This window comes from Halichoerus grypus, chromosome 1 (assembly GCF_964656455.1).
Source record: "Halichoerus grypus chromosome 1, mHalGry1.hap1.1, whole genome shotgun sequence".
NCBI lineage: Eukaryota > Metazoa > Chordata > Mammalia > Carnivora > Phocidae > Halichoerus > Halichoerus grypus.
In genome coordinates, this window is record NC_135712.1 from 2,950,413 (window position 1) to 2,974,794 (window position 24,382).

General features: G+C 59.3%; 1 long non-coding RNA gene across 3 annotated transcripts; it reads right to left on the minus strand.

Moving 5' to 3' along the window:
• Positions 1-4,164: 4,164 nt before the first annotated feature.
• On the minus strand, positions 4,165-10,856 carry LOC118520982 (uncharacterized). Of its 3 annotated transcripts, XR_004909912.2 has the most exons (4): positions 10,682-10,850; positions 6,122-6,264; positions 5,725-5,977; positions 4,165-5,391 (listed from the first exon to the last, which is right to left on the minus strand). It is a non-coding gene; the product is annotated as an uncharacterized LOC118520982 (long non-coding RNA). The 3 variants fall into 3 exon arrangements; XR_004909911.2 differs by having other exon boundaries at positions 5,725-6,261; positions 10,682-10,856; XR_004909910.2 differs by having other exon boundaries at positions 5,725-6,264; positions 10,682-10,856.
• Positions 10,857-24,382: the final 13,526 nt, after the last annotated feature.

Genomic DNA, 24,382 nt, shown 5'->3' on the forward strand with positions numbered 1-24,382 from the left:
CTTCCCTCCCGACCCGCTCCAGGCTGCAAGCCAGGCTGGCGCCCCACTTCACAAGGGTGCGGCCTCCGAAGTCTGAATGGGCGAGGCTGCTTCTGCCTGACCCCAGAGCAGAGCTGGTGACTCATGGTCGAGGCCTCCTGGGAGGGCTGACAGGAGGCGGGAAGGGCATCTGGCCACAAATAGTTGCGCACGTGCTAAGCTCGCAGCCCCTACAATGCAGAGGGAGGGGGAGGCCCCGGGGTGGGTGCCCCCACCCTGGAACCAGTGGGGGGCCCTGGCTGGACAGGGGGTACCCGGGCGGCTGTGGAAAGGCAGGCTGTGGCGCCCACTGCCCAGGAGGGGCCCCGACGTGGCCCTCTCTCCCTCCCTCCCCTAAGGCAATATGAGACATGAGCAGGACAGACAGGGCTGTCCTTGGGGACAGACGGACACACGCTCACCACAGGCCTCTGGGAGTCTGGGGAGCAGGTCTCAGCAAGAAGAGCCCCCAGGCTCCCCTAGGAGAGGCAGAGGGAAACCAGAGCAGAGACCTGAGTCTCCAGCGTGGAGAGGGGTAGCCCTTCCTCCCCCAAAGGCCACGTTTCTGATCACTGGTGGTGGTGGGGGGGTGACGTGGCCTCCTGGGCAGTGGTCTAGGGCTCAGCAGGTTGCCATGCAGGGAAGGGCCTGGTGGCCGCTGTGACCCCCAACACACTCTGACCTTGCCCGGACTCAGGGCTCCCAGTGGGACAGAAGTCCTTCTCTGCCTGTAGCTCTGGGACACGCGGGGCCGCGGGGCCCGGGTGGTTCGGTGGTGAGTGGTTCTGTGTCGTCTGCCTGCTGCTGGCTGAGTGCTAAGACGGCTTCTCCCCAGGAGAACCCCCAGGTTGGGGGCCCGGGGCCTACTCGGGCGGCAGGCTCTCTCAGGCTGAGAAGCGGCAGACTCGGCTTCGGCGGCTCCACCCCGGCCACAGGCCTCCTCTGCAGACTATCCCCAGGTCCCCCCACTCAGGACCCTGTCCCAGGGACAACTCCGGATGAAGCCCCAGCTCTCAGGGTCGCATTCCTCTGGTGGAAGGAGCCGGAGAAGCTCTGCACCCGTGGGGCTGGGTGGGGAGGCAGGTGGGGGCCGCAGAGGACAGGCCCGTCACTCATGGGAGTGGCAGGCAGGCCCGCTCCACAGCACAGAGGGCCCCGCAACCAGCGGCTCTGTGTGGGAGGGGTCCCCGCGGCCTCGGCAGCTCCCTCAGATGCTGCCCTTCGCCTGGAGCCTGCTCCTGCCTCACTTAGCCCGTGGGTACGCCGTCCAGCGCCACGGAGCGGGAGGCCCTCCCACAGGGACACCTGGTGACCAGGCCTCTGCCCCATGGCTGACCTGCCCTTTGCACTTTGCGAGGGCTTGGAAGTGGGGGAAGAGTAGGCCTCCAGACCAGTCCCAACCCCATGGCGTGAGGGTGGCCCCGAATCTGTCGTGGGGTTGTGAACTTCTCCGTAAGGACACACAGGTGCCCGCCCCTACCACGGGCTCTGCACTCCACCTGCCGTTCGACTCTGGGCATTTGTCCTTGTGTCCACCACCCTGTACTCCAGGTGAGGAGTACCCCACGCCCATGACAGTGGGACAAGTCCCCGTGCCCTGCCCCCCAGGCTCTCCTGTCTGCTAGCATGCAGGCCCTGTGCTCGCTGCCCTGAGGCTGAAGCTTGCGGGGGTTCATTTGTCAGCTTCCGTGGAGGCCAGCAAGACTCAGATCTTCCCTCCAGCGTAGGCTTGCCCAGGCCCAGGGAGGGGCGGCTGGGGCCCGCTCGTGGGTCTGGTCCCACCCTCTTGGCTAGGGTCAGAGAGCCTTGGGCTGGGAGCTGGCCCAACCCCAACAGTGGGAGGACAAGGAAGGCTTTCAGGGACACCTGGGTCCACTGCAGGGACGTCGGCTTGCAGACCTGGACCCTCCCAGTGTCCCTGTGTGTGGACCCCAGGCCTGGCTCTCAGCTATTGTGCTCCATTTTGGGGTGTGGATGATGTTGTGGGTTGAATTGTATCCCCCAAAGAGATAGGTCCACATCCTAACCCCCGCTGCTCTGAAAGGGACCTTATTTGGAAACAGGGTCTCTGCAGATGTCCTTGAGTTGAGATGAGTGCAGGCTGGAGCAGGGTGGGCCCTAAATCCATGGAGAGTGTCCTGAGCAGAGACAGAAGAGGACACACAGACACAGAGGAAGCCATGTGAGGATGGAGGCGGAGACTGGGAACCCCAAGAATGGCCAGCAGCACCAGGAGCTGGGAGAGGGCCGTGGGATGGTCCCTCCTGGAGATCCTCCAGGGGGAACACGGCCCTGCCAACGCCTTGGTTCTAGACGGCCAGGTTAGTGTTATTTACGCCTCGGTGTGTGGTGCTCTGGGTGGTGGCCCCAGGACACTGGTAGAGATGGGGAGATACCCAGAAGCAGCTGTCTCCACCTGGGGATCACCCCCTTCCTGGTCAGGGGGTGCCTGGTGGGGCTGAGGAGGGCCCCGCTCAGGGTCCAGCCGCACACCAACCACCAGCCCGGCCTGCTGGCCCTGACCACCCCTGGCACCGTCCCTCCACCCTCCCCTACTCCAGAGAGGCCCTCTCTGGTTTCCTTTCCTCTGCCCCTGTGGCCACCCCTCCACTCCAGCTGCCCCCAGTGACCCCCGCCCAGCACCCTGCCACCCTCCCTACTGTCCCTGCTTCCAAACCCTTCCACATCCTGCTCTTGAATGGATAAAGACAATGTGGGATGTAGAGACAATGGAATATCACGCAGCCATCAAAAACAAGGAAATCTCGTCATTCACAACGATGTGGATGGAACTGGAGGGTATTATGCTAAGTGAAATAAGTCAATCAGAGAAAGACAATTATCATATGATCTCACTCATATGTGGAATTTAAGAAACAGCACAGAGGCTCATAGGGGAAGGGAGGGAAAATAAAACAAGAAGAAATCAGAGAAGGAGACAAACCATGAGAGACTCTTAATCATAGGAAACAAACTGAGGGTTGCTGGGGGAGGGGGGTGGGGGGATGGTGTAACCGGGTGATGGGCGTGAAGGAGGGCACAGGATGTAATGAGCACTGGGTGTTACATAAGACTGATGAATCACTGACCTCTACCTCTGAAACTAATAAAAAAAATAAAAAAATAAGGAAATCAAAATTAAAAAAAAGAAAGAAAGAAAAAAGAAAACCCTCATCTTTGCAGGTTCCCCTGGCTACTCCTGGGCTCCTTGCAGAGGATCTGATCCGACCACCCCCCACGTGCAGCTCTGGGCCGGACAGGATCCAACCCATTTGAGCCCAGGTGCAGGTGGCCCTGGTTCAACCATACGCCACGCCCTCAGTCATCTTGGAGGGACACGCTCTCTTTTCCAGGCTCCCCAGCCCATCCCCTCTGCCTCCCCCCTGCCCATCCCCTCTGCCTCCCCCCTGCCCATCCCACAGGCTCCCCGTCCCCCCTTGCCCCAGCAACAAGCCCTACTCCACACGAGTGGACGAACCAGGGTGTGGGGCCCATGCCATGGGGAGGAAGGAGGTGGCCTGACCATGGGGACACCCTCCTACTGTGTGCAGCCGCGGCATTAAGTGTCCCGCGTGCACGGTCCCAGACCCTCCTGGAGGGGGGCTATTGTCCTTAAGATTCAGATGGGGAACCCCAGGCTCAGCCAGGGGGTAACTGCCTCATGGTGACTTGCCGCTGTGGAGGGCAGAATCCGATTCCCGCGTGGTTCCTGTCGCTGGGGTGACAAATGACCACTCACTCGGTGGCCTCGCACACACAGATTTCTCCTCTTACAGTCTCCTGGGTCCAAGGTCCTGCAGGGTCTCACAGGGCTAAAAGCAAGGTGTGGTGGGGCTGGTTGCTTCTGGAGGCTCCAGGGGAGAATCTGTTTTCCACCTTCTAAAGGCATCTGCACCCCTCGGCTCGTGGCCGTCCCCCCATTCACAGCCAGCATCTCTCTGACCTTGATGCTCCTTCCTGCCTCTTCCAGTTAAGGGACCCTGGCAGCCTGGGGCCCGCCCAGAGGATCTAGGACACCTTCCCACCTTCGGGTCGGGGAATCAGCGACCTGAAGTCCCCTTTGCCATGGAAGGTAACACATTCCCAGTTTCCAGAATGAGGATGTGGACAGTTTTGGGGCCCACTCTGCCCGCACTGTCTCAGCTGACCCATAGGCACGCACGAGCATCTGGCCTTGCCAAGGACACAAAGGTTCCTCCCTGCCCGTCCCCACCCCCCGCTTGCCTTGTCCACGGCGCCAGGCCCGGGGTGGCCCCAGGAGGATGGCTAGGGCACAAGCTGCCCATTGTGATTCCATGGGTGGATCCCACAGGGCCTGGCAGGCCTGCGGCTGGCGTCCTCCTGGCCGGGTAAACAGGCCTTTTTTCGGGCAGCCAGGTCCCCACCCTGCCCTGGGCTGGCCAAGACCAGACTCTGGGTCTGGCTCCCCTGCCTGCCTGCTGGGCGATGTGCTATCACTTGGTCACCGTGACACGGGTGCCCCGAGCCATCACCAGATGCGGCACGATGCTCGGGGCTGGAGGCTCTGGGGAGGGGTCAGCAGGGCCTCCGCGGGCATTCATTACAAAGCATCGATTGGCAAGGAGGAGCGTGCCATATGTGAATGAATTTTGTTTTAAATGAAAACACGAGATTCTGAAGACGTGATTTTGTCATGGGTACTTGAGACCTCTCCCAGATCCGTGGGGCCCAGCCCATGGCTTCCACGGTGAGGGGTGTGCTCAAGGAAAGGGAGCCGCCCTCAAATGCTGCATGGGTCTGGTGGCCAGCAGGTGCTGGGGCTTTCGGTTGTTGATGTCACTATTGTCACCCGAGTGGGGGGGGGGACAGAAGGAGGGAGAGAGGGAGGAGGGGGAGGGCAGGCTTGAGGGCAGGGGCCCTGTGGGGAATAACGTGACTATCACTGTGGTCACACTGAGGGTCGGATCTGGAAGGAAGCGAATGGTGCCAGGTGGGCTGCGGAAGAAGCCTGGAGCCCAGAGGAAGGGAAGCAGAGCCCTGACCCCTGGGCCAGCCCCCCTCCCAGCTGCATGGGCTCTGCAGCATCACCTGTCCACTGGGGCCAACTCTCAGCCTGTCCTGAGACTTCACCCCCTCCAGGAGCCAGAGGTCCCACTCTGATAAGTCCTTTGTCCCCAAGGCTCAGGAATAAGGACACTTTGCAAAGGAGCCAGGCTCAGATAGATGACAAAGTCCCACACGTGGAAATGGCATGTCCTGCTTCTGCAGATCCTCCAGATGGGCTGGGCTGGACAGGCCCCGCAGGGCTCCCATCCAGAGTCCAAGGGACAGGAGAGGCTGAGGACGGGCCTAGCGACCCTGTGCCAAGGGCTTGTTCTCTTTGGAAGGTCATGACCGGCTGACAGCAGAGCCCTGGTGGGGAAGGGGAAAGGGGAAAGCAGGGTGGGGGCAGGGGGAGCAAAGGGGGAAGCCAGGCAGGAAGGGAAGTCAGCAGAGAGAGCAGCTTTAGCGCAGAAGAAAGAGGAGAAGCTTTGTGCTTCCCCCCACCCCCGCAGTGCTGTTTGGAGAGCGCATGGTATTCCCCATGAAGAGGGGTCTGTCTTTCCCAGTCTCCCCCACCCAGCAGAGCCTCCCAGCACCCCGGGGGGAACCAGGGCAGGTTCCAGGGGCCCCTTTGGATCTCCCCTCCAGTCATGGGCAAATCCCCATTGCACCCAGGCCTGAGTCCAACAGGCTCCCTCCTACCTGCTCACCACCCCAGCTCCTGGAGCTGGACTCTTGTCAGGCTGGGGACCTTGCTGTCTTGTAGGCCCTCCAGGGCTCCTCGGGGCAGGCTGTGTCCCTGGCCTCAGCCCAGATGCCCCGGGCACAGGTGCTGCCAGCCGCTTTAATGGGGGTTTTGTGCAGGTGCTGCTGGGACTCTCCAGGATGTGCGTGCTGTGCCTGGCATGCCACGAGACTGGCATCTCTCAGAATAGGACAGGAAACAGATGGCCCACTTATGGGGGGGCAACGAGATTTGTTAATGAAAAGAGCATTTTCAGAGGTGTTGGCAGGATTGAGGGAACCACCAGAGCGGCTGAGGCATCAAGGGACCTGTGACCACCCCCAGGCCGAAGGAGTGTGGGAAGGCGGTGGTTACCAGAGCCAGGGCCAGGGCCTCAGGAAGGGCCACCTGGTGGGATCTGTGCTCCTACAGCCCGGTGAAGAAGAACGAGTGTCCCTCCCTTCTGCTCTCCTCCATCTGACGTCCTGCCGCACCCTTTAATCAGCAGGAAGCCCCTGCTGGAAGCCAGAGGGTGAGGGAGTCAGCTGGGCAGAGTCACCTAGCAGGTGGGCAGCCTCCCGGGGCACAGTGTAGGCAGGGCAGGGAGGGGTGGTAAAGTCTGGGATGAGAAAATTTATGGAGTGAACAAGTATCTGGTCATTACCCCCCAAATAGTAACAATTAGACAGTGATCATAATGGTGGTGGTGGTGGTGGTGGAGGTGATGATGTTGGAGGTGGTGGAGGTGGAGGTGGCGGAGGTGGAGGAGGTGATGGTGATGGTGGAGGTGATGGTGATAGTGGAGGAGATGGTGGAGGTTATGGTGAAGGTAGAGGTGATGGTGATGGTGGAGGCGGTGGTAGAAGTGGTGGTGGTTATGATGATAGAGGTGGTGGAGGTGGCAGAGGTGGAGGAGGTGATGGTGGAGGTGATGGTGATGGTGGAGGTGGTGGTGGAGGTGGTGGTGGAGGTGACGGTGAAGGTGAAGGTAGAGGTGGTGGTGGAGATGATGGTGGAGGTGATGGTGATGGTGGAGGTGGTGGTGGAGGTGGAGGTGGTGGTGGAAGTGATGGTGGAGGTGAAGGTAGAGGTGATGGTGATGGTGGAGGTGATGGTGGTGGAGGAGGTGATGGTGGTGGAGGTGATGGTAATGGTGGAGGTGATGATGGAGGTGGTGGAGGTGGAGGTGATGGTGGTGGAGGTGATGGTGATGGTGGAGGTGGAGGTGATGATGATGGAAGTGGTGGAGGTGGAGGTGGCAGAGGTGGAGGAGGTGATGGTGATGGTGGAGGTGATGGTGATAGTGGAGGAGATGGTGGAGGTTATGGTGAAGGTAGAGGTGATGGTGGTGGTGGAGGTGGTGGTAGAAGTGGTGATGGAGGTTATGATGATAGAGGTGGTGGAGGTGGCAGAGGTGGAGGAGGTGATGGTGGAGGTGATGGTGATGGTGGAAGTGCTGATGGAGGTGGAGGTGGTGGTGGAGGTGATGGTGAAGGTGAAGGTAGAGGTGGTGGTGGAGATGATGGTGGAGGTGATGGTGATGGTGGAGGTGGTGGTGGAGGTGGAGGTGGTGGTGGAAGTGATGGTGGAGGTGAAGGTAGAGGTGATTGTGATGGTGGAGGTGGTGGTGGTGGAGGAGGTGATGGTGGTGGAGGTGATGGTAATGGTGGAGGTGATGATGATGGAGGTGGTAGAGGTGGAAGTGATGGTGGTGGAGGTGATGGTGATGGTGGAGGTGGAGGTGATGATGATGGAGGTGGTGGAGGTGATGGTGGTGGAGGTGATGGTGAAGGTGATGGAGGTGGTGGAGGTGGAGGTGGCGGAGGTGATAGGGGAGGTGAAGATGGAGGTAGAGACGAAGTGGAGGTGGTGCTGATGGCAGTGATAATGAAGTTCCCAGCGCTGGAAATGAGGGAAGCCCTTCCCTGGAGCGTCTGGAGCTATCTGCCGGTGTGTTGCTACCTGCTGTCAGGTCAACATGCTATTAAGCTCTGATTTTCCTTTTGAAACTCTACACAAATGATCGGCCGTCCTCCCCGCCGCCGTCGGGCTGGCTGCCTACACAGAGCGAGGCTGCCTGACCACAGGAGATCGCTGCTGGCCAGGACAGTCCTGCTAGCTGGGAACCCGCCACCTAGCCACTGTTCCCACTGAGTGGCACTGCCCCCTTGAGCCACCCTCAACCACTGAGCACAGGTCACTCTCCTGGGGAGGCTCCAGTGCCCACAGCTCACCCCCTCTTATTTGGGTTACTTATTCTCCAGGGTCCCACCAGGCTGTTCAGAGGAAGTGGCCTCCCCACAGGGTCCCTCCTGCCCCCGATGCCCCCCCACCCAGACAACATGTACTTCCTCTTCTCGCCCTCCAACCCCTTCAGGTCTCCCTTCTCTGCCCTGGTCCCGGTCAGTGAGTAGCTTCTCTGCCCACTGCAGAGCCGTGGGGCCGGGAGCCCAGGGCGGGGGTGAGGGGACAGGCCAGCTCCCGCTGTGTGTCCATGCCCAGCCTGCTGCAGCCTGCACTCTGCTCCCTTCCTTCCGAGGACCTGGGTTCACACATTCCGAGTCCACACGGCAGAGCCCTTCCTGACCTTGGGTTCTTTCTGCATGAGTTCACTTGGTCACTTTTTAAACCAGTACAAACGTGCACACACACACAGATACACACAGACGCACACACACCTGCAACGCTCCCACGCGAATACGGAAGACGTGTGTAACACGCTCATGGCACATGCACCCACACACCCATATGACACGCTCACACACACACATTCACACATACTCGCACCGCACACTCTATGCACCTTCCTTTTGCCCCCTGAGGCGAGGGGCAGCCCCACTGGAGGGTGGTGGGAGAGTGGGGAGGGAGTGGGGGGGGAGTGGGGGGGAGCTCGCCCTGTCATTTCTTGCTGCATTACAAGATGTTGGTCACAACGCAACGTCACTTTCAGACCCTGTCCCCACGCGGCCGTCAGGGCTCTGGAAGGGGCTCTGAGGGGCCAGGCCCAGCCTCTAGAAGGTGCCGGGTGCCGCACACCCCCCGGCAGCTGGGGGCCGGTTCTCTAGGGGGCACGGTGGGGCTGCTCGGTGAACGTTGCGTCATTGTGGCACACGTCTCTGAACTAAATATATTTTTCACAAGAGCAAACTGTCCCCGTGACTCCCGATGCCTCCCTGCACCCCTCCAGGCTGGTAGACCGGCTTCCTCCACCGGGACCCGCTGCACCTGCTTCGTCAGTATCCGGTAGGCTGAGCCACGGCGCCCCCGCCTTCCAGCACCACAGCATCCCCCGCGGACATGGCGCAGACCTAATCCAAGTTCTCCTCGTTTCCGGGAAACCCCACCAGCTCCATCCTCAGAACACACCCGGATCTGCCCACTCCACCCCTGCATCACGCAGCGGACTCCCACCGGCTCCCCGGCCGCCTCGCCACCATCTGCGCTCCACGCCGCAGCTAAGGGGAGCCCGACCACACTCGCGGGCGACGTGGGCCCTCCGCTCACAGCCCCGCGCTGCCTCGATGGGCCCGCACAAGCAAAGCGTGACCGTCTGCTCCAGGCTGTCCCCCTTCTGCCTGCCCTGCTTTTCATGCAGCACTTAGCACCTCTCCATCGACTACTTTAATCCTTTGTCCTCCTTTTGCTTTTGTTCTGTCTTCCCACACTCGGGCACCAATTCCGTAAAGGCACGGGTTTGTCTGTTTTGCTCACTGACATACGATGAGGAGGAGGAGGAGGAAGCCGGGCCTGGCCCAGGCCTGGCCCATGGGAGGTGCTTAGTAAATATTTGCTAAGTGAATGAATGCACGGAATGCATTTCTATTTCCAGCCCCAGCCAGGCCCCTGGAAACCCAGAAACACAGGCAGATCTGCAAAGAAGAAAGCCCTCACTTTTGGGGTTTGGGAAGGGTTTCTGTTTGAGGTGCTGGCTAAGGCACTCTTTTTTCCCTCCTCGAATCTCCCCACACCTCCTGCACGCCTCCTGCCTGTGGGCTTCACAAGCAGCTGATCTGACAGGCTGGGTTAGGGGAAGGGGCTCCGGGGTGGGGGCAGAACGCTGAGGCCCCAGGCTGTCCCAGCAGCTGTTCCATTTGCAAATGCCTGGAATTCTGGAACTGTTCCCACCCAGCCGAGCCAGGGCCAGCTGAGGGCTGACCCCCTTTAAGCTGGCCGCTGGGTGGGCCCTTCTGCCACAACCTTCCCTGTCTGTCCTCGTCCTGGAGCCCAGAGGCCAACCTCGTGGGCGTGGCGGGCCCGAGTGTGCCCCCTCCCAGCACCCCCGGGGAGAGGCAGCTCAGCCTGGCCCCCCTCACTGTCACACGCCCGATGGCTCAGGCCACTCCACGAGTCACAAGGCAGATTTTCCATTAGCGTCAAACGCATGTGGGTCCTGACCTGCGGCTGATGCGAATGGAAGGGAGAAGAACTTAGGTAACTCGTGTATGGGGCGGGGGGCGGGGGGTCTCCAAGCCAGACCCCCGAAGGGCACTGCACCCCAGCATCAGGGGCGGGGACGGCGCTTTGAGGGTAGACCCTGGTGCACACCCCTCTACTTCTGTCCATCTGTCTCACGCGCAGACAAGGACCCTCCTCAAGGGTGAGCGCTACAGCCTGGGGGGTATAGGGTAGGGGATTCAATGATTTGCCAGGTTGCAAGAGCCCACTGGATGCCTCTACACCCCAAACATTCGTGGAGCACCTACTGCCTAGCACTCTGAGCTCTGTGGGACCCCCCCTGGGCCTGAGAGAGTAGGAGGCGCTCATGGGTGAGGTGTCAGGCCCCGAAATGCAAGATCTTCTAGGGACGACGGCAGCAACAGTTCACGTGCTGTCGGGCGCTGGTGGCTTTCACCTTCCCAGACACAATGTCCTCTTCATCTAGGAACAAAACCCCCCTTTGCTTCCCTTCAGGGAAACCTCATCACCCCCTCTTACCCTCACGATGGCTTCTGTTGTCGGTGGGACAGCCTCCCTGTCCCCAGAGCGGTCACAGGAGCTGGCTGGAGTCGCGCGACCCGAGGCCAGCCAACGAGAGAGCGGCGCTCCCCCACCCACAGGAATTAGCTCAGCAACGGCCATGTGACCCAAGTCCGCACAATCCAAACGCTGCCCAGGATTTTTCTGGAAGGGTGAAGGCAGAACGACCCCGATCCTCCAAGCTGGGAGTTCTGGGGACCCCCCAGGCCTCGAGCTCCCAGGCCATCATCTTTGCCTGGGAGCAAAGCCAACATTAGTGAAATCAAGTTTAGAGTCTGAGTTAAGGTGGTGCTCAGTGTGGCTTTCCAGATCCTGGATGCGGCTGTGCCTGAAGGTAGCTGCATCCTACACTTGCTAGTTAAATCAACCAGCAAACTCTCTTCTTCTCTGAACTGAGCTTGGCTTGGGGTCCCGTCACTTGCGACCGAAAGGAATCCTCAGTGCCACTGAGCAATGTTAATTCTCAATGTATTGAAACGGGGTTCTGTAGACGGTTACGGGGAGCAAACCAATGAGAGGGTACTGGTAAGATAAAGCCTTCCTGGCTCTGAAGAGTCGGGGAGGGGATCTCAGGTTTGGGCAGATACACGTGCAGACCCCCCTCACCCTTGCGCTGCTTCTGAAACTGCCCATCTAGGCTGGGCCAGCTGAGCTGTTTCCTAAAGAATCTTTGCAAGCAACTAGAATGGACCCTTATCAAAGAATTAATTCCCGCAACTAAGAACGGCATAAAATATTTCCAAACCATGAGTTCCTCCTCCTAAGAATTCCCATGAACATGGTGAAAACCTGGGCAGGTCTGTGAGCCCCTCCAGTGGGGGGGCTGCTCATCCTCTAGACGCGCACCCCCACCTGTCTCCCTCCCCCTCACCGCCCCCCCAGCCACGTGTCTCTGGGGACACCTGGGATGGAGCTAGCCAGCCACCTGGGATGGAGCAGATGGTGCCCATGTGGGCAAATGGCACAGGGGCCGCTCAGGGCCCTCCTGCCCAGGGGCAGGCTGCGGGGCCCCCGGCCTGCTGACAGGAGGGGGAGCTACCAGGTGTGGGCTCCTGGGGGAGCCCAGAGCAGGGCAGCGGATTCTGCGGTGTTCTAAGCCTCCCCTCGGCAGCCCGCCTCCCCCAGGCCCTCACAGGAGCCATAGGGCATGAGGCAGCGTCCAGCGAACGGAGAAGAGGCTTTCCTCTCTCCAGCCCCTCCATAGACAGCGGTCAGCTGGGCCGGGCGGGCGACTGACACCGGCTTGGTCCATCCTAATTCCGCGACTCTCCCTGGACAGATGGCCCCGCGCGGCTGGGTGACAGCGCCTGCCCTCGGCCTGGGGCTGACCGAGGTGCCAGAGGCAGCAGCTGCGAGCGCAGGTGCGTGACAGAGCCAGGGCTCGGGCCCGGCGGCAAGCGACCGGCCGGTGGCAATGGTGTGCTGGTCCCTCGAGCAGAAGGCGGGGCGTCCGAGGCGGCCCCAGGGCAGACGCAGAGGGACGCACAGATGGAGAGGACACGGGCGCGTCGGTGGGGAGAGCAAGGTGAGGTGGTGGGCACAAGGCGAGTCCCGCTTTGAACTGCCGGGTCTGGGGTGACAGGGCCCCCCCCGGAGGGAATGTCCCACCACCAGCGGAGAGGTGCCTGAGCTCGGGAGGGGCCGGGGCTGGCCCACGGGCCTGGTGTGCGGGCCGCCCCCCGCAGCCACGCGCTCCGAGGCGCTTCTGCGATGTTTATGGAAATGTAGCTTTGCCCGGGAGATGCATGTGTAATTGAGAATCTTTTAATGTCTGTTTCCAGTCGCTGTTCTCGCTTGAGTGATTCCGAGCATGGAGGGAGCTGATTGTGCCCGGGGCAGTCTCCGTGGGCGCGGGGCCCTGGGGGCCTGTTTCCGCCACCCCCGTGCCACTTCATCTGGAGTAGTCGTCTGGGTCCAGAGCAGAAAGTGACCTCACACATGAGCCCGTCTCTGTCATGTGCCACGTTCTGGGGGCTTAACCCACGCACCTCCCTCTCTGGACGCTAGAGCCTGAGCCCCAGGCATCGGCAGGGCTGTGCTCCCCGGAAGGTTCCAGGGCGGGTCCTGCCTGCCTGTCGTGGCTGTGGCCGGTTAGCCGGACTCCTCCGTGTTCCGTGGCTTGTGTCACGTCACCCCAGGCTCTGTCACATGGCCTTCTCCGTGTGTGTCTGTGGGTCCTCTGCTCACGAAGACACCAGCCGTTGGGGTGAGGGCCCCCTCTAATCCCTTATGACCACATCTTAACTTGGTTACATCTACAAAGACCTTATTTCCAAATAAAGTCACGATGTGCTGTTTCAGGTGCACATGAACTTTGGGGGAACCCTATTCAACCCAGTCCACTGTCCCACGATCCCACACGACGGATGAGGAACCTGATCTAAAGGGTGAGGTTTTTCAGCCCGGCTGGGATGGGGCTTGGACCACAGCCCGTCTCCCCCCCCACCCCGCCCCTCCAGTGCCCAGCTTCCCTAGACGCTCCGGGCCTCCCATGCTTGCCACTGAGCATGCAAAACTCTCGGGCCCCGCTTCCGGCTGGCCGGGGTCCCCCCTCCGGGGCCCATCCTCCCTCTCCCTCCAGTTTACAGATAGACTGTGAAGTGGATAAACTGGGATGCAGTAGGTGGTGTGTGCTGGCTCTTGTCTAATAAAAGGTAAAAGTATGAATATTGCGTGTTTGTTTATATTTGCAAAGAATCAAAGCCCTGGAATGATAAATCAGAAACTAATAAAAACAGTGATTTTCGGGGTGGGCAGAGTCAGGGAGGGCAGTGAAACCTCACTGCATCCACTTAGCTCTAGTGTTCGTATAGAAAAGCCACCTCACCCTTTTCCTGTCTTCCTGACCATGCACCCCAAACACTTTGCTTCTGACACTGTGTCACCAAACGTGGGGGCTCTGGTCCCCACGGCAAGCCATTGTCCACAACCCCAGCTGGGTGTCCTACAATTTAACTCCATTCTGGCACCATCTGCCCAGAGAAAGCGTCAGATCCCGCAGGTGGGGGCTCAGTCCCACAACACCCTACCCCTGTCCCCCCCCACACAGCCCTGACTTCAGATGCTAACATGAGCAGCAGGTCCCAGCAGACCCCCACTTCCGACCACAGGCTACAAATCAGGGTTCCCACGACCCCTCCTCGGGTCTGACGAATTTGCTAGAGCGACTCACAGATCTCAAGGAAACATGTTTACGGGTTCGTTATATAATAAAGGACGTGATAAAGGGTGCAGACAAACAGCCAGATGGAGAGGCATATGGGGCGGGCCCGGGAGGGTCCTGAGCACAGGAGCTTCTGTCCGTGGAGTTCGGGTGCATCACCCTCTCCATGTGGACGTGTGCACCCACTTGGGAGCTCTCCGGACCCCGTCCTGCTGGGATTTACGGGGGTTCCTCACGGAGGCCTGCGATGGCTCATTGACTCCATTCCCAGCCCCTCCCCCTCCCTGGAGAACTGGGGGGAGGGGCGGGGTGGCCTGAAAGTTCCGAGCTTCCAGTCACCGCTGCTCTTTCTGGGGACCAGGCCCACCCAGGAGCCCCCCCAAGTCACCTCATTAGGACAGAAGATGCTCCGAGTGCCCTTGTCACGTGGGGAATGAGGAGGGCCCCAGGAGCGCCGTGCCGGCCGCGGGGCCAGAGACCGGTACAGACGTTCCCTGTGATCTCACAGGGTTTGACTTCAGAACTATGTAAATGTTTTCATATTCAAAAAATAAACTTAAATTGAAAAAGAAAGTATCCTTACCAAAAATACCCCACGTATTTCTATAAATTTATATAAAGTTTGTAACACAACCAAAGGAAAAATTTATTTCCAAGGACTTTGGAGCACGGTATTTAGATTGTTTTTAATGTGATGCTTTTTAAGGACAAAAGACAATAAAGAAATTACAAATATCATTCAGTAAGTCTTACTGTTGGTATGAAATCTGACATTGTTATTCGGAATATTGTGTATTTTCTGAAATAATGCCAATAAGTAATTACACGAATGTTGTGGGGATCCAGTTATCTGTGTGAGAGGAAAGGCATACAAATCAGAATCAGATCCGTTACGTACAACCCCATGATCCTAAATTTGAACTGGAAATGTTAGTGTAATCTCGTGCTTTAAAAACAGAATGCACATTTCCTAGCTCTTTTTTTTTTTTTTAAAGATTTTATTTATTTATTTGACAGAGAGAGACATAGTGAGAGCAGGAACACAAGCAGGGGGAGTAGGAGAGGGAGAAGCAGGCTTCCCGCGGAGCAAGGAGCCCGATGTGGGACTCGAGCCCAGGATCCTGGGATCATGACCTGAGCTGAAGGCAGACGCTTAACGACTGAGCCACCCAGGCGCCCACATTTCCTAGCTCTTGTCACCACACCAGACAGACAGGAAGCAATGACCACAAAATCTGGCACCGAGTACCTGGATTTAGGTCTCTGAACACCTTGCCCCCCTTTTAAAAAGCTCATGTGTAAAATGGAGACACAGTGGGCCCAAGACCCATCTCCTGCCAGAACCAAGGAAAGCGTCATGGCCACTTGAGGTCCCGCCACCGGCCACTGGACAGGTCTCTCCCTGGCAGGAGCATTGGGAGAGCCAGGGCCACACCTGACCAAATGCATTTAATACATGCAATCCATCTGCTCCCCATGATTCTAAACAAGAAATTTAAAAAAAAATTTTTTAACCTCACTTGTTCCTTTCGGGGAAATTTTCTTCCGATCCCTTCCTCCGGAAACTGGTAACTGAAGAGCAAAAGGAAATGAATTCTGCATTGACCTCATCTTCCTATACACTCTCTTTTCGGGGGGGGTAACCGAAGAGCCCGAGGTGATAACATGGAAGGCTCTTCTTCACAAAAAAAGTTCCAGTGAATGAATCTAGAATGAACCACGGGACATGGAGGCCCACCATCTTTCCAGCCCTCACGACGTGATGATTCAGGCCACCATCAAGGGCAGGCTCTCAAGCTCCGAGGTGAGCGGACCAGGACAGAGGCTCCAGGCGCCCACAGTCCTGCGTGGGTCGCAGGGGAGGGACGGGGCTCCACCACCCACACCCCTGCTCGGGGCTGGCAGCCATGCCTGGGCCGGTGAGCCTGCATGTAATAGAGCCTCCAGATCTAGATCCTCATTTGCAGGGAATCACAGAGAAAAGGGGATGGAGGGGTTAAAGGTCATTGCTGACACCAAGAGATATCCTGAATGAGGGATTCTGGACCTGGTTTCTTAAATTCACCTTGGCACGGAAGAAGCAAAGGGAGGGCAGTTCCAGACGACAAGAACTGGAAGAGACCCAACACGCCGATGCCGAGGGGGTTTGTGTCCTCGCTCCGACAAACCAACCGTGGAGTCGCTGGTCCTGGAACCCGCCACGGAGAAGCCCGACTGTGGTCAGCGTGGCGGCCCACGGCCCAGAGGCTGCAGGAGAGCCCGTGCGTGTGCGTGAGCACCGGATACAGAGAGGAGAGAGGCCGTGCGTGTGCGCGTGTTCCAGATACTGAGAAGAGAGAGGCCGTGAGTGTGTGTGCACCCGATACCGAGAGGAGAGAGGCTGTCCTGCTTTGTGTACGTTTGGACCTTTTCCAGTGGAAAGATGTCAAGCGCTGGGCGCAGGTCGGGCCCGGCCTCTCTGGCTGCTGGTGGCCCTGGGTCGTTTTGGTGAGCGCAGAAGGGAGCGCTTCTGGTCCCCAGGGCTCTCCTGGGTTTATCTACACACAGTCACCCGCCACTGTGTGCATCCCTGCTCGAAGCTCCAGGTACAACTTCCTGACCCAGAAGAAGCCGGGTGAACCCAGGGCAGAGGCCAGGAGCTGGAGACTTCACACAGAGACAGGGTGGCCGGGGAGGGGTTAGGACTGGGGCTTCGGGGTGTCTGGGCCACACACATCTGCCTTTCATCCCCACCCAGGTTGCAGGGCCAAGGACCAGGCTGCGCCCAGGACCGCCAGACTCTGCCCTCCCGGCTCCGGCGCCCTCCCTGCCGGCTCGTGCCCGGGGCTCCAGGCTCGTGCGTTCCTCTGTGGCTCCCTCCGTGTCCCCCGTGCCTCTCCCAGCAAGGACAGCACTGCTGGCTCAGTGACCCAGCAAACTGGTGTGTGGGGCAGACGGCAACTCCCAAAGAATTCCCCGAGCTCGAGCTCGACCCTTCCTGGCTCAGCGTCCCACTCTCCGGTGACCGCGATGCCACACGCTGGGCCTGGGAGGGGGGACAGACCGGCATTTGAAAGCAGCAAGGGGACATGAAGGCATCTGTGGATCTCAGCTGGAAATTTAGCCTTAGGAAATTGCAAACGCACAGGTTCTTTTATAACATATTAACTACAATTGTTATAAATCTATGATAGGAAAAATTTGAGAAGAATCCAAATTTCCTAAAGGACAGTTACAAAGGACAGTAGTATGATTCCAGTTTGTAATTACGTATTATATGAGGCAAGCTGGAAGAAAATACACTAGAATTTTTCAGAACTTACATCTGATAGATGGTAAAACTGAAAGTAATTTTTGCTTTTGTTCTGTGTGGTTTCCCATATTTACTGTATGGCTGGTGGTATTATTGGTTTGATAGCTGCCATATTCTGAGCATTCTACCTAGAGCTTTATGCTCAGTGTGGGTGTAACTGACGCTTTGCAGAAAAGGAAACTGAAGCTGCACATTGAGCTCATCAGCTGGTGAGCAGCCAGGCCGCCGGGACCCAGGCCCCAGACACACTACAAAACCTGGGGACCTTGCTAGCAAAGCAGCTGCCTGAGCCCTGCCCCAGCACTTCCCCTGAGGTCTGCCCCCAGGGTGATGGGGTTCTGCTGAGCATCAAGGTCAGAGGGAACCAGAGTGCCCATCCATGTGGTTACAGGGAGGCGGCCACCAAGAGCCAGAAAATCCAGGACCTGAACCCACTCCACTGAGTGCCTGCTCCCTCCCCTCGGGGTCTCTCCTTACAAACTGCCCTGGGAAGGACATTCACACCCACAGTCTCCCTGATCCTCAAAGCGGGGACTTCCCAAGAGAACAGGGTGGGATCTGAACACAGGTCTGTGCACAGCAAAATCCTCTGAGTCCCCGTGAGCAATGGAGCGGTGCATGGATACAGGCCACACACCCAGGTGTTGGTTCCAGAAGGTTCCTCAGGGACCAGGATCTTAGTTGAGTGCCTACTTGAAGCCTGACTCAAAATTGGGGGATGGGTGGGGTTGCTCCCTGCCCTGCATGGCCTGATGCTGAGCCGACCTTGGTCCCTGGGGAGAGGGAGGGGCCGGTTCGTCCCAGGTCACCCCAGCTCTGCCCTGTTGGGGGTAGTCCCTCTGGCTGAACCAGAATGTTTGCTGCCCATCGGGGGAGGGGAGGGGAGGAAGGGGGCTTCTCTTGAGTGTTTCGTGGGGCAGAGGGAGCAATCTCAGCCCTTGTCCAGAGATGCAGTGTTCCTAGTACAGCAGTGGCCGGGCCTGTGGACAGACTCTCCGGATGCCGGCTCCGGGTTTCCTGTCCGGAAGGCCAGGCTGACGTCAGGGTGTGTGGGGACTCACCCTCTCCCGGCCTGTGCGGAGGCAGGGGCGAGTCCAGAACCAGCGGCGCTGGGTCCCTCGAGGGCCCTTTGGTACAGAAGCCCCAGCTGGGCAGGACTGAGAGGGGCTCTCAGGGCCCCAGCTCCCGGGGCTCAGTGCACACTGCGATACTCCACACTGCAAGGTGCGAGCACAGGGTGTGGGGACCCCAAGTGGGTGCTGAGACCTCCTGACACTTTGTGGGGCCCCACACATACATGTCACGGTGACATGCCCAGAGCAGCCCGCGGCGTGGATGGCAGGACCACTGTCTGAGAGTGGGACCCTGGTCAAGGAGAGCTGTTTGCTCGAACCACCCGGCCGTGTGTGTGTGTGTGATGCGTGTGTCCGTGTGTGTGTGTGTGTGCACGCCTGTGGATCTGTGCGTGTGCCCCTCCCCCCAGGGTGTATGGGGCTGGTTTGGGAGCCTCACAACACTGCCCGGGCGGAGAGGGCATGTCCACGTGGAGATCGCTGGGTTTGGGCAGTCACACCTTGCACACACACATGCATGCAGAAACACGTGTGCACACACGAACGCATGCACACACGGCTGTGCCAAGAGGGAGGGGAGGCACTGAGGTGAAGTGGGGCCCGGTGCACAAGCTGGAAGCACAGGGACCATGGAGACCATGAAAATGACCTGAAGCCTTGCCGAGCCGTGGACATGGGGACATTTCAGTCCCCCTCTGCTCCCACCCTACTGAAGCGTGACATGTCCGTGTGCGGAGGGAGTGACCCCGAAGCCCTACCGAGCGCCTGGGAGGCTGCAGTCAGACGGGGATGCCGGGTCCTGCGGGGGACGCTGCTGGGGACACACCACGGGGTCTCCAGCTGGCCTCGTCTCTGCGGAGTGGGGAGATCGGGGGAGCCTGCGCCCTTCCCTGGTGGATAGAGGAGGCCAGAGTCCCGGCACCCCATGCTACCGTGACGTGACTGCTGGGGCTCCCGGGCAATGCCCCTTCAAACCTGCCTCCCAGGAAGGCAGAGGGAGGTTTAGCAGCCCTCAGGGAGGGGCCTCGGTGTGACCCCCCGCGGGGGACGCTGATGGCCACCAGGCACGGGACGAGGCAGAGAGGACCCTGCCCCAGAGCCTCAGGAGGGAGCGCAGCTTTGCTCTCAGACTTCCTGCCTCCAGGTGGTCTGAGAATAGATTTTGATTGTTTTAAGCCCCCCATTGGTGGCCCTTGGTCGTGGCCACCTCAGCGCACACACACGAACTCGTAGCTGGAAATCAGTGGCTTGAATGGCTCACGTACACGCACAGTGGACGCTGGTCACTCCGGGCAGGAGAAGCGGGAAGCCAGAGTTTGTTCTGTTCTGCCTGTGCGGGCGGCTTAGCGGGACCACCTGCTCTCTCCGTGTGCAGAGGGCTTCGGAGGAAGGCAGATCTTTTGTTGGGGGTCGGCCTGGGAGGGGGCATCCGCTCCATGGGCTCCAGCTCCTGCACGCGGGGCAGAGCAGCATGGCCCAGCAAGAGCCAGGCCCACGGATGGCCAACTATGGATGTGGCCCACTTATCTTTGGGAAGAGGATGTTCAGGAGAGCCCCAGGCTGAACTCGTGTCCCGGGGCTTATCCAGGGCAGCCTCCCAGATCCCCCCTCGACTCCCCGTGGGGCTGCCGCCTCGGGAGCAGGATGTCTCCATGCTCTCCCTGCTCAGACAAGCTGGGGGCCTTCCATGGACCCGACCCCTGTTGAGCAGCGCGGGTCCAGGCTCTCTCGCTGGAGAGGAGCTTAGAGGCTGCAGACCTCTCTGCTCTGTCACCACCTCCAAGCAGTCCTCCCTGACCTTCCCATCTAAAGCTGCACCGGTCACTGCCTATCCTATCACAGTGCTTGTCGGGCGGGCAGTGCTGGGCCTCCATCCAGCTCCTGTGTGACCTTGGACAAGTTGCCTAACGTCCCTGTGCCTCTGGATTGCAGTGCTCCCTGCTCCACGAAGTGGCTCAGACAGCTAAGGAGCTCAGAACAGCACCAGCAGCAGGAAGTGCGGCGAGCACTGCCCCCGTCCTTGGGGGCCGGCCTCTGCACCAGACCGCAGACCCCGCACCCCCTGCTTGAAGCCGCCCTACTCCCAGCCCTGCTGTAGGTCAGTCCCCGGGAGTTACAGAAACAGCTTGGAAGGTGCAGCCCCTCCAGGCCCCCGCAGGGTCTTGGGATGTGGCCCAGGAATCCGAGTGACTCTGCCTGGCTCTGATGTGTGGTCAGACCCACCACCAACCCCAAGTGGGCCGGCGTTTCAGGGTCACTCTCCCAGGGCTGTGCCAGGGGACGCAGGGGGCGGGCCTCCCCGTGACATCGCTGGGGGTGACGGTCGGGAAGGCTGCGGAAAGGGAGCAGGCACCCCTCAGACAGACGGGCAGGGAAGCCATCCAGCCCCTCTCCCCACCTCGGGGGACCCGGGCCCACCTGGGCAGTGGCACAGTTGGTTTGAATTTGTGGCTAAGGAGACATTGAGGGAAGCCACTGAAAATGCAGCCCACATGACTCCTGTGTCCCCAGCAGCAGCTCCTCTCGGAACCGGGCAGGCATCTGTCTCAGGCTGGCTCCCCAGGGCAACAGGAAGCCGTCCAGCTCCACGGGCGACCTGCTACCTTAATGACCGACATGCGGCCGCCCGGCAGCCCCGTTGGCTGGCTGCAAGTGCAAAGCCAGGCGAGCAAAGCAGACCATTAAAAAGCGACACAGAGGCTTTTGCCAGCGGCCCAGGGCAGGTAAGCCAGGCGGGAGGCGAGGCAGGGCACACACTCTTGGCAGGACACCCAGCTCTTTTGTCCTTGTTAGTAGGTCACAGCACAGGACTGGACTTTTAGGGCCTGGGGGGCAGGGAGCAGATGGGACTGAGTCACAGCAGATGAGAGGTCACAATCCCAGGGGAAAGTAGGTGACCCACATTGTCTTCAGGGTTTGTCCATCCATCCATCCATCCCCTCATCCATCCTTCCTTCCTTCCATCCTTCTATCCTCCCATCCATCCATACATATATCCTTCCATCTGTCCTTCCATCCATCCATCCATCCTTTCATCCATCCTTCCTTCCATCCATCCATCATCCATCCATCCATCCTTCCATCCATCCTTCCTTCCATCCATCATCCATCTATCTTCCTTCCTTCCTTCCTTCTATCCATGCATCTTTCTATCCATCCATCCATCATCCATCCATCCATCCTTCCTTCCATCCTTCTACCCTTCCATCCATCCATACTTACATCCTTCCATCCATCCTTCCTTCCATCCATCCTTCCATCCATCCATCAATCCATCCATCTATCCATCCATCCATAATCCTTCCTTCCTTCCTCACTTCCTTCCTTCCTTCCTTCCTTTCTTCTATTCATGCATCCTTCCATCCATCCTTCCATCCATCCATCAATCCATCCATGTATCCATCCATCCTTCCATCCATCATCCATCCTTCCATCCATCTATCCTTCCTTCTTTCCATCCATCCTTCCATCCATCCATCATATATTCAGTGAGCATGTACTGTGTGCCAGGTGCTGTCCAAAGCTCTAGAGACCCAGCAGAGAACCAGCCTACAGTCCAGAGCAGGGGCCCAGATGACCTCGGGGGCCAGGCAGTGATGCAAGCCAGCCGAGGGCACGGCATGAGTGCCAGCCAGGTGACAATGACAATGACACAACAGGCCTGGCTGTGCCCCTCAAGGGCTATGGCTCTTGCACGTGGCAAGGCAGTGAAACGACTTGGTGTGTGCGTCTACTCTGTAGACGTAGCTATGTTCGTACACGGCGTTACCAAGGCCACTGAACCACAAACCTGGGGGCAGGGCCACAACGGTGGATTTTTAAGGCACTGCCTGAGGCTGCGATGGAAGCCTCCATCTCCAGGGAGCTAAGGGACCACAGGTCCTGGTGGCCTTGCTGAGTCCCTGTGCCGAAAACCCACTTCCTGAGGGCGGCTCATGGATGGAGCTTGGAGGTGACATCCCTGGGAGACCCAGCACTCCCAAGTCAGCCAAGCAAGCCTGGAAGCTTTCCTGGGGCCTGGCTGGACCTTCCCTTGCCCTCCCACCTCCCCTTCACCTCCAGCCAGACGCTGCCACCCATGTCTCCCGGCTTCCCCTGGCTCCTGCCCCATTCCTGCTCTCAGGGGGGCTTCCCCAAACAAACTAGGGGATGGCCCAGACTAACACACCCCTGCATTACAGGCAGGGCCTGTCTCAGACCAGTCTGCTGGTTCCCTGCGGGCTCCATGGGGTGGGTTGAGAAGGTCACAGCCCTTCTATACACTGGCCTTGTGTCTCTGGACAACCCTGGACCCTTCTCTGGGCCTTGCTTTCTAGAGAAAAGGGAGACGCTGGGCCAGATGTTCTCCAAGAACCTTCCAGCTCTTGGCCCTGCACCACCTCCACTCTGGTTTCCGGCCTGGGGCTCGGGCTGTGTGTGCAGATACCTGGTCCTGCTTTCAGGGGCACGGGCTGTCACCCTCTCCCCACTGTGAACCAGGGCCTCCGCCATCCAGCCCACTCCATTCCAAAAGCCCACTCAACCCCCCACCTGGACCTTTTGTGGACACGGTCACCCCAATATGTACTAACGTTCTCTGGCTCTGAACCCCCAGAACCCATAGCACATCCTTCCAGCAAACACCACCTAAAATCTGAGGGCCATGGGCCTCGGCGCTTTCCCTCATACCCACCTGCAGGCCGTCAAGAGACCCGCTGCCCCACCTTCTAGTGCACAGGGCCACTGTCCCCTCTGCCACAGCCCTGCTCCGAGCACCTGTGGCCCCCCACCCCGGGCTGTCACAGGGGCTCCGGGAAGGTATCCTCCTACCCTTGCTTCGCCAGGCACAGTAAAGATGTCCTGATCTCTCCCCGTCTGGATGCCCAGGCTCCTGCGTCTAGAAGGGCAAAGGGCCGGGAGGTCTGCCTGTCACCCCACTGGCCTCCTCACCGCCCGCTCACACCATCAGGTGCCCCATTAGTGACCTTGCCCGAGAAGTTTCTCCTGGAATCTGCTGGCTCACGGCCCCCCTCACATGAGTCCCCTTCTCGAGTGCCAGCCGGCCATCAGACCAGGCTCTGCTGACCACGCGGCCCGCGCCTCTCCCCGAAACGTGCTGGGAATAACCTGCCCACTGTGTCGTGTGTCTGCAGGGAACCACGGTCTGAATGCGGAGTTCAGGGCAGTCCCGCTGGGCAAGGCAGGGAACAGGCCCCTGGGCCCCAGCTTCCATAACCCACTGCTGTGGCTGAGGGATCAGGGGGCCCTGGGGGTACTCGCCAAAGCAGCCCTGGCCTCCCGAAAAACAAGCCAGCAGGCTCCTGGCCTCTATCCCTGCCCCCCAGGATAAGCACATGTGGAAAGGAGCCAGGATGGGCGCAGCAGGGAGCAGAGTGGGAGAGGTGGGGGGCTTGGCTGGGACTGGGGTGTTAGGAGCTCCGGAGGACCTGAGCACCCTCACCAAGGGTGGTCTCCAAGGTTGGCGACAACAGTATAGCAGTGGGGGGCAGGTGGAGGGACCCTAAGGAGCTCTGAATTGTGCCCCCGCCACAGGGTGGGGCTGAGGAAGTGACTTCATCCCACAGCTGTGGCCCAGGAGGCTTGGGCATGAGCAGGACCCTGGGGTGGGCTCTCTTGGGGCCGGGGAGCTGGGGCACAGAGAAGGTAACTAGTAACACCGTGTTCCATCAGCTGGGGTAGGTGAGGGTCCAGGGTCCGCTGTGACAAAGCGCCACAGGCTGGGCGGCCTGAATACTGACATTTCTGTCTCACGGTGCTAGAGGCCGGAAGTCCTCCCCAGGGCCCTGCTCCAGGCTCTCCCAGTTTCTGGGAGCCCCAGGGGTTCCTTGCAGGTGGCCATATTCTCCCTGTCTTCACATCATCGTCCCTCTGTGTGTGTGTCTCTGTGTCCAGATGTCCCCTTTTTATAAGGACATCGAATTGGATTAGGGCCACCCTAATGGGCTCATCTTAACCCAGCCATCTGCAAAGATCTTATTTCCAATTAAGATTCCATTCACAGGTACCAGGGGTTAGGACGTCAACATCTAGTGGGGGGGGGGGACACAATTCAGCCCATCCCCTGGGGGCAGGCGGGGTGAGGCTGCAACCCCATCTGTGGATGGGGAGAGGGGTAGGCTGTGCTGGGGCCG